Genomic DNA, 13,708 nt, shown 5'->3' with positions numbered 1-13,708 from the left:
CCCCTTTGCCTGGGCGGCGGGAAGACCCAGGGAAGGTTCCTTCGGCCGCCCAACAGCTGATCTGCTCCACAGCGCAGCAGCAGCGAGGAGCCGAAGATGGGGTTTCCCCTTTGCCTGGGCAACGGGATACCCCATCTTCGGCTCCTCGCTGCTGCCGTGCTGCGGAGCAGATCAGCTGTTGGGCGGCCGAGCCGCCCACACGCAAACTCCACCATCTGCGCATGTGCGGCCATGAAAAAAAAGGGCGTGCATGCGCAGATGGTGTTTTACTTCCGCACCACTATATCGCGACAAATCGAGTTTCGCGAGGGGTCTTGGAACGGAACCCTCGCAAAACCCGGGGGATCACTGTATTGATAATTTTGCCTGCAAAATGCATTCTATTTTACTAAAGCTGGTGTGGGATTGGTAGCTTGAACCTTTCTGAACATAATGATATGAAAATTGAACTGAAAAAAATGATCCTTATTGGTTTATTTTGCTCATAAATGGGCCCCCATGCTTATACTCAAATAGGCTTATACTCGAGTAGGCTTATACTCGAGTATAAAACAATATGGTCTTATATTAAAAAATAAATCAATAAGAATCATTTTTTTCAGTTCATTTCTATTTTTCTTATGTTTAGGATTGTTCAATTTAGTATATCAAAACTTTTGGGTTTATTGATAATTTTGCCTGCAAAATGCATTCTATTTTACTAAAGTTGGTGTGGAATTGGTAGCTTGAACCTTTTTGAACATAATGATATGAAAATTGAACTGAAAAAAATGATCCTTATTGGTTTATTTTGCTCATAAATGGGCCCCCATGCTTATACTCAAATAGGCTTATACTCGAGTAGGCTTATACTCGAGTATAAAACAATATGGTCTTATATTCAAAAATAAACCAATAAGAATCATTTTTTTCAGTTCATTTCTATTTTTCTTATGTTTAGGATTGTTCAATTTAGTATATCAAAACTTTTGGGGGAATATTCCTTAGAGATTTGTAGCCTAAAAAAATATAAATTGACAAAAAATTCAGAAAGCATGGGGGGAGGGGCTTTTTGATCAAAATAAAAATATAAGCCTCAATTTTTTCAGTTCAATTTTCATATCATTATGTTCATAAATGTTCAAACTAGTTTTCCAGTGGAAAAAGTTTTCAAAAAGACCAAATTCAAGTACCTAAAAAAGTCATTTTGGTCCGGGTCTATATGACCCGAAACAGTCAACGTGATTTTTTTTTTGCCCAGAAAAAATTTTTTCCCCCACCCCCACAAATATTTTTATGATGATCAGCCATGTTAAAATGAGTAAATGAATGCATAAGATATTAAAAATATTTTGGATTTGAAGCCTGCGTAAATATAAAGTGAAAATGGTTGCAAGTAGCTGGGGGGGGGGGAGGCCTTATTTCTGATGTTAAAAAACCAGTAAGAATCATTTTTTTTCAGTTCCTTTATATTTTTCTTATATTCAGAAATGTTCAAGCTACCAATCCCACACCAACCTCAGTAAAATAGAATGCATTTTGCAAGCAAAACTATCCATAAATTGAAAAAGAATTCACAAAAATGGGGGGGGGCGTGCATTATATCAGCAAAATAAACCAATAAGATTTACTTTTTTCATTTCAATTTTCATATCATTCAAACATAAGCACTGCAAATGAAGAGTTTTCGGTCCGGGTCAGGGTGACCCGGGAACAGAAGAAGTGTGACTTTTTTTGCCCAGCAAAAACTAAGCCCCCCACCCCCAAAAAAATTATCATAGAGAGAACCCCTGAAATAATGAAAAGTCATGAAATTTCAAGTTTCAGATATGCAGGGAAAATTTTTTACAGGGACTCAAACATGGCTTTCGGGTCACATACGACCCAAACTGAACAGCAGGTTTAAATTACTGTGTGTTTTCTTCTATGACACATAGGCATAGCAGAGAAAGCAGTGATTTTAATGGAAGTCCTTTTCCTTTATGCCTGTAGCAATAAGCTGCACTTTTGCTATATATGCAACTCTCTGACTTGAACTTTTTTCTTGGCCCTTCTAAATAAATGAATTGTTGATTTGATTTGATTGGATTGGATTGGATTGGATTCGATTCGATTCGATTAATGCTGCCCCTCTCTGAAGACTCGGGCGGCATACAAATATAAAAGCTGAACAACAATAACAACATCAATAACAACAACAACAAGGTAACAACCATGTTGCATGAGAGTCACTACCATACAAGGGTCCCTCATCAACTCCTTGAACCATATTCTGTGTTCTGGTTCCCCTTTAGCAGATGAGTCGTTTTCTTCTAGCTCAAATTGTGATATTTCAAATCAAGGGTAGGCTCCTCCCAATTCGGACCAGATCGCCTGAACCGTTAAAAACCCACTGGTGATGTGATTTTGACATCACAGATCCGGTTCTGTCTGTGCTGGCCCATGCACACTGCCATATTTTTTTCTGCATTTGCAGCTGGTTTTATTGTGTTTGGATGGCGTCGCCTCCTTCTGTGCTTTGAATAAAGCCCTCCTGCCCCCCCCCAAGTTAATTTTATTTCTTCACCCGAAGAACAGCTGATCAACTCCTCAGCTGTGTTTTGGGCTAAATCCACCTTCTCAACATGCGCGGAAGCGAAATTGCCTGAGGAGATGTGCATGAGCAGAGCAAGCATACGCATGCAAAGCATCATGATGCAAAACAATGGCAAATGTAAGTGGAACCCACCCAATGAAGGGCTGCCTGTCACCGGCGCTACCAGTGGGCTTCTAAAGGGCAGGGTACATGCAAATAGCGACCAGGTGCATGTACATTGGCATGAGATTTGGCTTTTGCGCATGTGCAGGAAACCAAATCTCGTGCAAGGATGCTTGTGCATGTGAGATTTCAGAGAATTTCACTGATTTCTTTGGTTCTGCACATGCAAAAGCAAAAAAAAGGTTAAAATCGCCCAAATCCCATGCGGGCGAGTGTCCTCACGCCTTTTAGTGGTCAGCTGGAGGAAAGCACTGATAGGCTGATGGTGGACTCTGCCTCTTCAACATTATAAAATTGGCAATAATTCTGCCTTCAAAATGTTTTGGGGAAAAAAGGAACTTCGATATGAATATGTGATAAAGCAGCTTTTCAGTTTATTACTGAGGAGAGGTTACATTATGCAAGATTTTTACCATTTTTTTGTCTTATAAATATATTATAATTGCCACTAGTTAAATTTTAAATGACAGTTTTTAAACAAGAACATTTATAATTCATGTGCTGCATTCATAAATGTGTGATACATTATTTGCTATTCATAAAGTTCAGGTTATGAAATCTTTATTTAAGTTATCTTAATATCTTCAGGATGCACTCAATTCCTTCAAATCATTCAGGATTAGGACCAGAGATATGTTCTTTTAAGAGCATCACAGGGAGATAGATGATGACATTGAGTCATCTGGATTGCCCTCACCTTTGACTGCAGAATAAGACAAAGCAAGCAAGAAAGGTAATACATTGCTATCTCATATAGACTTTAGTAAAGACAGCAAGACATAGAGAGACATTGCTCTCAAAACTAAACAAGGTCAGTTCTGACTAATGTTTAAGTCAGGAACTATGAGAAAATACAAGGTTTTAGGCTAAAGTACAAAGATGACTACAACATTCCTGAAGAAGAAATGGCAAATCACTTCTATATATCTGCCATCTTTTCTGCCGGCATGTTTCAACCTCCTGTAATTACAGGGTAATTAGTCCAGGAAGACACACACCACACAATAAAAGGAAAACCCAAAAGTTTTTATAAACAAAAAACAGAAACAGCTCCCTTTTTAAATGTCAAAGGGATTTTCTGGTACACAAAAGACACAGGTTAAATGCAATCCAATTGCTCACCCAATAACTGGGAACTTGAGTCCAATTTTAAAGTCCAGAGAGTCCACACACAATCTTGAACAGCATAAAAACCACGATCTTGACGAAACAATGAATCAGATAAACACCAGGCTGCACTTTTATCTGTAGCACTAATTACAGCAGTCCCACCCAACCACAGGTGGCCTCATTTTCTCTTGTAATAATCCTTCAGTTGTTGTCTCCTATGCATCACTCTACACATGCGTGGATGTGTCATTAATTCTTGCTCAGAATCCAGGGATGATACAGATGATTGATCTCCTCCTGGGCTGTCTGCCAAACTCCCCTCTTCCCTGTCACTCACGCTTCCTTGGTCAGAGGAGGCTTCGTCGGCAGATTCCATCGGGAGCAAAACAGGCCTGCGGCATGTGGATGTTTCTCCCACATCCACCTGCACATTCCTTGGGGCAGGAGCTGGGCCAGAGCTAACCACAACACCATCATAACTCCATGAAGATCTTTATGAAATCACCAAGAGTCAAACTTGACTTATAAGGAGTCTCAAAACCTACCGTTTTTCCTCCAAGCAATGCTGATCTGGTCATGCCAGAAGTTAATTCCTGAGAAGGTCCTATTCAGGGGCGAAATGATCCCAGTTTGCTCATGCCTGTTGGTTATCGGAGAGTCTAGGAATACAAGGCTCCGCCCACCTGCCCAGACACCGCCATTTAGGTACTTTTACCTTCTGACCATGCTCAAAGTGTTCTGCATATACGCAGAGGGTAAAAGAACCCAAATTGCGGCAACTAGGCAGGTGGGCAGAGCCTCGCATTCCCTTTGTAACTGGCTCTCTAACGACCGATAGGCATGAGCAAACCAGGAGCATTTCACCCATGGTCCTACCTCAAAACAGGGTACTTGTATTTGGAACTCTATGGCATCATAAATTATGTCTAGTTTGCAGTATCAAATTTAAGTAAAACTTTGAAACATCCTGAGGAATGCCTAGGATTGGAATGGATAAGAAGAGAAGAAGAACAATAGATTTTACACATCTCTAAACTTAAGATATTGATTGTCACTCTACAGCCGGATGGTGGAAATCCCTTCGTTGTAGGAATAATTTCTATGTTATTGTAGAAAAATAATAATAATTAAAAAGTCTGTAGCCTCTTACTGAATTGTTGAAATAAAAACCTCCAGGATCTTCAAATTGCACGTTTTGAAATAAACATATTTTGTAAAATTCAATGACTTCTGCAATTTTTCATTATCTAGAGAAATAGGTTATTATATCAATATATGTGTGTATACAAATTATACATAATGGTATTGATAAATGCTTTCTAGGATATTTTTCTAACTTGCTCACATATATTAAATAATGTGTCAGTCTTTTCAGCATCCCTGGCTTTTTCTATAAGTGGAATCTCAGGGTTTCAAACAATATTACATTTATTATTTCCGCTCACTACCAAATCTCACGTCCTCTCTTATACATATTGGTAACCTTATTTACACATCAAACAAAGTGGCTGTATTGGTAACTGGCCAAATATCTTGGTTCCATGTATATTTAATCTGGATTTTTTAAAGTATATTTTTTGTGTTTTTACAGTTTTGCAATGCTTTTAGTATTTTTAATTATAATGTATTTTTTTATTTGTAAGCCTCTCAGAGCCATTGACTGAAATAGGCAGCTGTAGAAATTGAATAAATAAAGTCATAGTTTTAATTGTGGTTTTTAAATTAAACTACCATTCATTGAGTTCACTATGCCATAAACAAACTAGATTCAGCAGTCAATATAGCAAATCATCAGGATACCAAAATCAGAGGCCCTGTATAGCAATGTGTCTGATGTCATCATTATGATGTCTGATGTCATCATAAAAATGGCACATTATTTGTGACACAAAATGTGACACAAATATGTAAATCATGGCATTTTCACGATGACTTTGTTGTGTATGTTTTTGTTTTATGATTTATCAACCACATCCATAGATGCCCACACCATGCTAAAGTCCAAAAGATGATTGGTTTAGCTTCAGTGTATTGAAAGTCCAGCCAACTGCTCTGATCAACACTTTTCTTGTTGATTTGCATTGTAATGAAAGCTGAAATTAAACTTAGATAACCAAGGAAATTGAAGGTGAAATTCCTCAAGGTAACAGAGATATCGCAAATGAATGAAGAATTAATTTCTCCATTCATGGTAATCGCTTGTTATTCATTGTTCAGAAAACCTTCAGAATCATAAACATCAATTCCAAAACTCATCACACTTATTTCTTTACTTGTTTGTCCTCTACTTCACAGCACCAATAACAGAATAACTCAACAGGTTATTATCATTGGAATAATGAACAGATCTTTATTAGCATATACAGTGATACCTCGTCTTACAAATGCCTCGTCATACAAACTTTTCGAGATACAAACCCGGGGTTTAAGATTTTTTTGCCTCTTCTTACAAACTATTTTCACCTTACAAACCCACCACCGCCGCTGGGATACCCCGCCTCTGGACTTCTATTGCCAGTGAAGCACCCATTTTTGCACTGCTGGGATTCCCCTGAGGCTCCCCTCTATGGGAAAACCCACCTCCGGACTTCCGTGTTTTTGTGATGCTGCAGGGGAGTCCCAGCAGGGGAATCCAGCAGCGCAAAAATGGGTACTTCGCTGGCAATGGAAGTCCGGAGGTGGGGTTTTCCAGCGAGGGGAGCCTCAGTGAAATCACAGCATCACAAAAACACAGAGGTCTGGAGGTGGGGTTTCGAGGACTTCGGTGTTTTTGTGATGCTGTGATTTCACTCATGCTCCCTTCGCTGGGAAACCCCACCTCCGGACCTCCGTTGCCAGCAAAGCGCTCGTTTTTGTGATGCTGGGATTCCCATGCTGGGATTCCCCTGCAGCATTGCAAAAACACAGAAGTCCAGAGGTGGGGTTTCCCATGGAGGGGAGCCTCAGTGGAATCCCAGCAGCGCAAAAACGGGCACTTCTGCTGGCAAAAGGGGTGATTTTTGGGCCTGCACGCATTAATCGCTTTTCCATTGATTCCTATGGAAAACATTGTTTCATCTTACAAACTTTTCACCTTAAGAATCTCGTCCCAGAACCAATTAAGTTTGTAAGACAAGGTATCACTGTATTGTATTTGATCTAATTTCTCTTGTATTCACAACTGGAATTCTGCATAGGAGAAATATTTTTCCAATGTATCTGAAAAGTGCAAGTTTCCATACCCATCAACATGTGAATAGTGAATGATTATGGGAATTCTAATTCAGAGTATCTAGGAAGCATCGGCATTAAAGCAAGTTGTCTTAGGACTGAAACATAGCATTATTTACATTATAAATCATTTGAACATTAATATGGAAGTAATCATGATCTGCTTTAGAAACAGATTTTCTTCTTCTACTCTTTAATAAGCTCTTCTTATTTTGGAAACATTTGGAATATACATGCAGGCAGTATTTTCAAAACCTCCAACAGCCACTAAGTAATATTCATTCAGTTTGCATTTTTTATGCAAACTAAATCATTTGCATCCCCCAAAGCAGTTCAACAACTGGAATTAACTTATTCATCAAAATGCACATTTTTGTATGAACTTTAAAACTTAAAAACTGCGCTCTAAAATATAGGCATGAGGGGGTAGATTGTACACAGAGATATTTTAATAAGACAATATCTGTAAGCCTTTTTTTTTCTTATGCATATTTTAAAGGGAAAAGTGCAAAGAAAAATGCATATATTCGGATATATAGTATATGTACATGGAGAAATACACACAAATATACGTGTTTTATCATACTTTTCTATAAATTAATATGAGAATAAACTAAGCTTAACTCAAGATTAAATAAATAAATAAATAAATAAAACATTGAAACTGATCCCTCTATAAATTCATACTACTCTTTTGACCATATTTAATGCATTGCTACTGCTATTTTTTTTACTCATGCCATTCTTCCTACACTTTTCCTGTTCTGTAGAAAAATAAATGCAGCTGTCTGCACAAAGTTAAATGTCAGGCTTAGAACTTAAAAAAAAATACATGCTGGCCAAGTAAACAAGACCCGGAATAAAATAACCATACGTTTTTTGAATTGCCTCAATTCAGGATCCAGGCTGGTTGTTATTATATTAACACCGCAGGTTTTATAGCTGCATCAATTAATAGAAAATAATCTAGTCTACGGAGAGGGGTGGCATACAAATCTAATTAATAATAATAATAATAATAATAATAATAATAATAATCTTTAGGTATTATGACACTGGCCAACAACAAAAAAAAAACTGTTGGAAAACCAATCATGATTCTAAAGTTTGTTGAGCCTTTTTCAAGAGTCCTTCTAACTCTAGTGATTGTCTCTGATGACATGCTAGTCACAATTAGCTGGACTACATTACTGATTTACTGTAACTGTCTTGGTTCATAGAACATGCTGAGCCATAAACATAAAACAATAAGTTACAGGAAGCATGTACTATAATTCTGAGGCTCAGGAATATTTGAGAAGTCAGAAATACCTTAACACTAACAACACTCTTCATACTCTACATAAATATTCTTTGCGATCACTTTACAAGCAACTGTGTCCTCTTCGCTGATAATGTAAAACTTTTCAACACCACCGATAACACAGCTACTCTCCAGAAAGACCTTGACTTTGTGTCTGAATGGTAAAACATCTGGCAACTCCAAATCTCAACCAAGAAATGCTCTGTCCTATACATTGGCAAAAAGAATCAGAACACCAAATACAAGCTGAATAAACAAGACCTTACAGACAATCCTCACTCTGTAAAAGACCTTGGAATACTCATATCAAATGACCTAAGTGCCAAAGCCACTGCAACAACATTGCCAAAAAGGCTTCAAGAGTTGTTAACTTAATCCTATGTAGCTTCTGCTCTGGCAATCTCACACTGCTAACCAAACCATACAAAACTTTTGTCAGACCAATCCTTGAATATAGCTCATCTGTCTGGAACCCACATCACATTTCAGACATAAACACTCTAGAAAATGTCCAGAGATACTTTACCAGAAGAGCCCTTCATTCCTCCACTCGCAACCGAATATCCTACGAAACTAGACTTACAATCCTAGGTCTAGAAAGCTTAGAACTACGTCGCCTTAAACACAATCTAAGCATAGCCCATAAAATCATATGCTACAATATCCTTCCTATCAACAACTACTTCAGTTTCAACCACAACAACACACAAGCACACAACAGATACAAACTTAATGTAAACCGCTCCAAACTCGACTGCAGGAAATACAACTTTAGTAACCAAATAGTTGATTCATGGAACTCACTACCAGATTCTGTAGTATTATCTCCTAACCCCCAAAACTTTACCCTTAGATTATCTACTGTTGACCTCTCCCAAGAAGTCAGTAAGGGGCATGCATAAATGAACCAGCGTGCCTTCCGTCCCCTGTCCTAATGTTTCTTTTTATTTTCACTAGTATCATGTATATGAATATTATTATTTGGTCATATAATTTTACCTGCTCAAAACAGAGAGAACTTAAAACAATCCTGTGACATTGTCATGGAAGAAAATCATTTTGTAAGATGATCAGAAGGTTGAATATTCTACCAATAAAATAGGGCAATTGGTTTTTTTTAAAAAAAGAAACCCTGTGTAAGAGAGTGGAAGCACCAGGAAAAGGCAATGAGAATGTGTTCATAAAACAGTGGGATAATTTGTGATCAATGCGGTATTGCCTTTTGCAGAGGGGCAGAGTGGAGGTTTTATACAATGGCTTTATGTTGTTATTATTCATATCTGCTGCATGAATACTATCATTTTATACAGAAGAATTTGCCCATAGGAAAAGGCAGCAGGTTCCTCAAATGCCGCTGCTCATTTTAATTCTCGAAATGAAGTCCCAGTTTTATCAGGAGAATTCAAAAGACATCGAAAAGCCTTTAAAGATAGGATCCTTTATGTATAATTTGAAAGCCAATTTCCATAATTTTAATAGGACTGGTAATTTAGCTTTTTAGTATGTAAAACTTGAGGCCAGATCTTCTTTAGTGAACCGTGCAAAGATAAGTTTTAAAATGAATGCCTATTAGATGTTAATGAAAGAAGAATTGAAAAATAATTGGATGAAACTGTTAAATTTCTCCTGCATGTTTGGGGAGAATATCTCCTCCTAAATGTCATTTTCTGCTCTTGTCTTTTTGACTTTTGATTCTATTCTAAACAGTGAAACAAATTTTAATAGATATTAATAGACATTTCTCCAATTCTTACTCCAAACCATTGTGATGACAGATGTCCTTGCTATCCTTCGCTCTGCCTTGAACATGTAATGTTTTAGTATAGCAATATGGATATTACGCAAAATAGTCTCAGCTGTATGTTGCACTGTAATCTTACGCTAAAGAACAACATTTGGAAGACAGTCCATGCAAGATGATAAAGGACCATACTTCTTCATTTAAAGTAGTGCTTGGTTTAATGTTCAACCTGGTAGATTGAATGGGCACCTGAAGATTTATTTGTATTTATTTTGATCATTTATATGGATACCCATCGCTCAGAAATACAGTGGTACCTCTACTTAAGAACTTAATTTGTTCCATGACCAGGTTCTTAAGTAGAAAAGTTTGTAAGTAGAAGCAATTGTTCCCATAGGAATCAATGTAAAAGCAAGTAATGCATGCAAACCCATTAGGAAAGAAATAAAAGCTTGGAATTTGGGTGAGAGGAGGAGGAGGAAGAAGAGGAGGAGGACAGTCGCTGCTGAAGGAAGAAGGCGAGGTGAGGGAAATTTTAAAAATCCAAAACTTTAAGGCTTAAAAAAAAGAGGAACACTGAAGCAGTGAGGAGGGGCACGTGCCTCCCATACACCCGGCGCGAGGCTGCCTCCCATACACCTGAGAGAGAAACCCAGGGGGAATGGCAGGAAACTGGCTGGGCCTTTGTGCTATTCTCAAATTTCCTGGAAAAATTTTCCTGGCTCAGGTTCTTAAGTAGAAAATGGTTCTTAAGAAGAGGCAAAATAATCTTGAACACCCGGTTCTTATCTAGAAAAGTTTTTAAGGAGAGGTGTTCTTAAGTAGAGGTACCACTGTCATTTATAAAGGTAGGAGATTCAATATGCAATAAAAACCAGTCGTGGGTTCTAAAACTCTTTACTACTTGTTTGCATGCTCACATGCACAATGCTTCTGCGCATGCACAGAAGCATCCCGGGCGGGTGGCGGAGCGTCCCGGGTGGGGGTGGGTGGCAGAGGCTCCCACCGCCACTGCTACTGGTTCTAAGAACTGAGCCAAACCGGGAGCAACCCACCACTGATATAAACAACTAATTTATTTAATGTAAACACTCATGCAGCTATCTAATTGACTTGAGGCTGTGTTCATTTGATAATTCTGCATAGAATACTCTATGAGAAAAATAAGATTCAAAACTATAAATAAATGAAATTGAATTAAATAAAGGCATACTTAGCATATTATAAGCTGGGTAAGTATGTGCGTGCATGAACCTTACCCAATTTCTTCTCTCCATGCAGTATGTAATAGGCTTACTTCCAATGGTACAATAAATCAAATAAATAAATTAGGTGCTTTAGATTAGGTCACATCTGACAGACCAATCAAAATTGGATAAACAGTTCCCTAAATGACGGGTACACCAGGCTGGACATGTTGTAGTTAAATTGGTTTTATTAACTATTAACTGGAACGGCAGCAAGTGATCTCTAACAGGCTGGGTAGCAAAAGACACATGCTAAAATAAAAGCATTCTATATTACAGTTCAACAGCCATTTTAAAACTGGCATCAGCCACTGTTATCCAATCAGCAGCTGGTATTCAAATGGGTGCTGTTTTCCAATCAGCGGCCTGCATTTAAATGGCCACTATTATCCAATCAGCGGCCAATATGCACATTTCCTCAAACAGAACAGTAAAGGACTGTGATGGGGAACCTATGACACAGGTGCCACAGGTAGCACATGGAGCCATATCTGCTGGCACCTGAGCTGTTGCCTTGGCTCAGCTCCAATATTCATGTATGTGCCAGCCAGCTGGGGGGGTTTTGGCTCACACAGAGGCACTTGGAGGGCATTTTTGGCTTCCAGAGAACCTCCATGGGAATTGGGGAGGGTGTTTTTACCCTCCCCTGGCTCCAGGGAAGCCTTTGGAGCCTGGGGAAGGCAAAACACAAGTCTACTGGGCCCACCAGAAGTTGGGAAACAGACCATTTGCAACATCCAATGGGGTGGGGGAAGCTGTTTTCACCCTCCCCAGGCATTGAATTATGAGTGTGGGCACTAACGCATGCACAATAGCGCGCGTGCATGCTCTTTCAGCACCTGAGGGAAAAAAAGATTTGGCATCATTGCTATAGGAGATGGTGGGAGGGAGCAAGTTAAAAGCCTCTAACTCAGTGTCAACTTCCAAGGAAAAACAAAGAACTGGCTTAGTTATGTGGCGTTACGTTGGACAGGTACCTCATTACGAAAACACTTTCCTGGGAACACTGCACTGTTGGTTTAGCCATAAAACATTTAGAAGGCCAAAGAATTCTAATAAGCTAGGAAAAAACATATTGGGAGGCTGCAGACCGCTAGGAAAAAAAAAGGAAGTCAAACCCTAGAAACAAACTATGTTTCATGTCTTTCTCAGATTGTCTTTGCAGTTCTGCCCCAACCCCAATACTTCACACTTATATCCTAATAGTTTCACTGACCCTCCTAAGCACACGATATGTTTATTCAATGAAATGACTGGCTGCGATATCTAATCATAGACTTATTCTAATTTTACATAAATCTATAAAGAGAGACTCTTATCAGTGCTTTTGTAACTTCAAACAGTCCCTAAATGAACTGTTGTAAGTTGAGGACCACCTGTAATGTAACTAATGTGGGCCTTCTCCGGGTCCCGTCAACTAAACAATGTCGGTTGGCGGGCCCCAGGGGAAGAGCCTTCTCTGTGGCGGCACCGGCTCTCTGGAACCAACTCCCCCCAGAGATTAGAACTGCCCCTACTCTTCCTGCCTTCCGTAAACTCCTTAAAACCCACCTTTGCCGTCAGGCATGGGAGAATTGAAACACCTCCCCCGGGCATGTTCAATTTTATACATGGTATGCTTGTGGGTTGTCTGTTAGTATATGGGGTTCTTTTAAATCTTTAAATATTTTAAAGTTATTTGGATTATTTATGATTTGTTCTATCTTGTTGTGAGCCGCCCGGAGTCTTCGGAGAGGGGCGGCATACAAATCTAAATAATAAATAAATAAATAAATAAATAAATAAATACATAAATAAATAAATAAATAAGTAAGTAAATAAGTAAGTAAATAAGTAAGTAAGAAGTAAGTAAGTAAGTAAGTAAGTAAGTAAGTAAGTAAGTAAGTAAGTAAGTAAGTAAATAAATAAATAAATATTTCTTTTAGGTCAATGTTTCTCCACCTTAGCAAAGTCCTCGGAGAGGGGCGGCATAGAAATGCAATTAAATCTTAAAATCTTTAACATTTGTAGATTTTGACTCCCAGAATTCCCCATCAGTATGCTTTTGAGAGTTAAAATCAATACATCTTAAAGCTGCTAAAGTTGAGAAACATTGTTCAGGGTTGCTTTGTAATTACAGCACAACAACAGGCGCCATAATTACAGTGGAGACCGCTGCATGTATGGTTGGCCAATCTTTTATATACATATATGTCACAGTTCAATTTTAGCACAATTGGATATATTTAGTTTTAGAAATGGCAAGCATCTAGTGCAGATGTTTATTTGTCTCTGCGAATGATTAGATGAGGAATATTCAGTTGTTTAAAGTGTGTTTAATTAATTTGGAACTGTGAAGGAAAAATAACCCCATCCTGATG

The sequence above is a fragment of the Erythrolamprus reginae genome, chromosome 4, assembly GCF_031021105.1.
Source record: "Erythrolamprus reginae isolate rEryReg1 chromosome 4, rEryReg1.hap1, whole genome shotgun sequence".
Lineage (NCBI taxonomy): Eukaryota > Metazoa > Chordata > Lepidosauria > Squamata > Dipsadidae > Erythrolamprus > Erythrolamprus reginae.
This window is presented reverse-complemented; position numbering follows the sequence as displayed.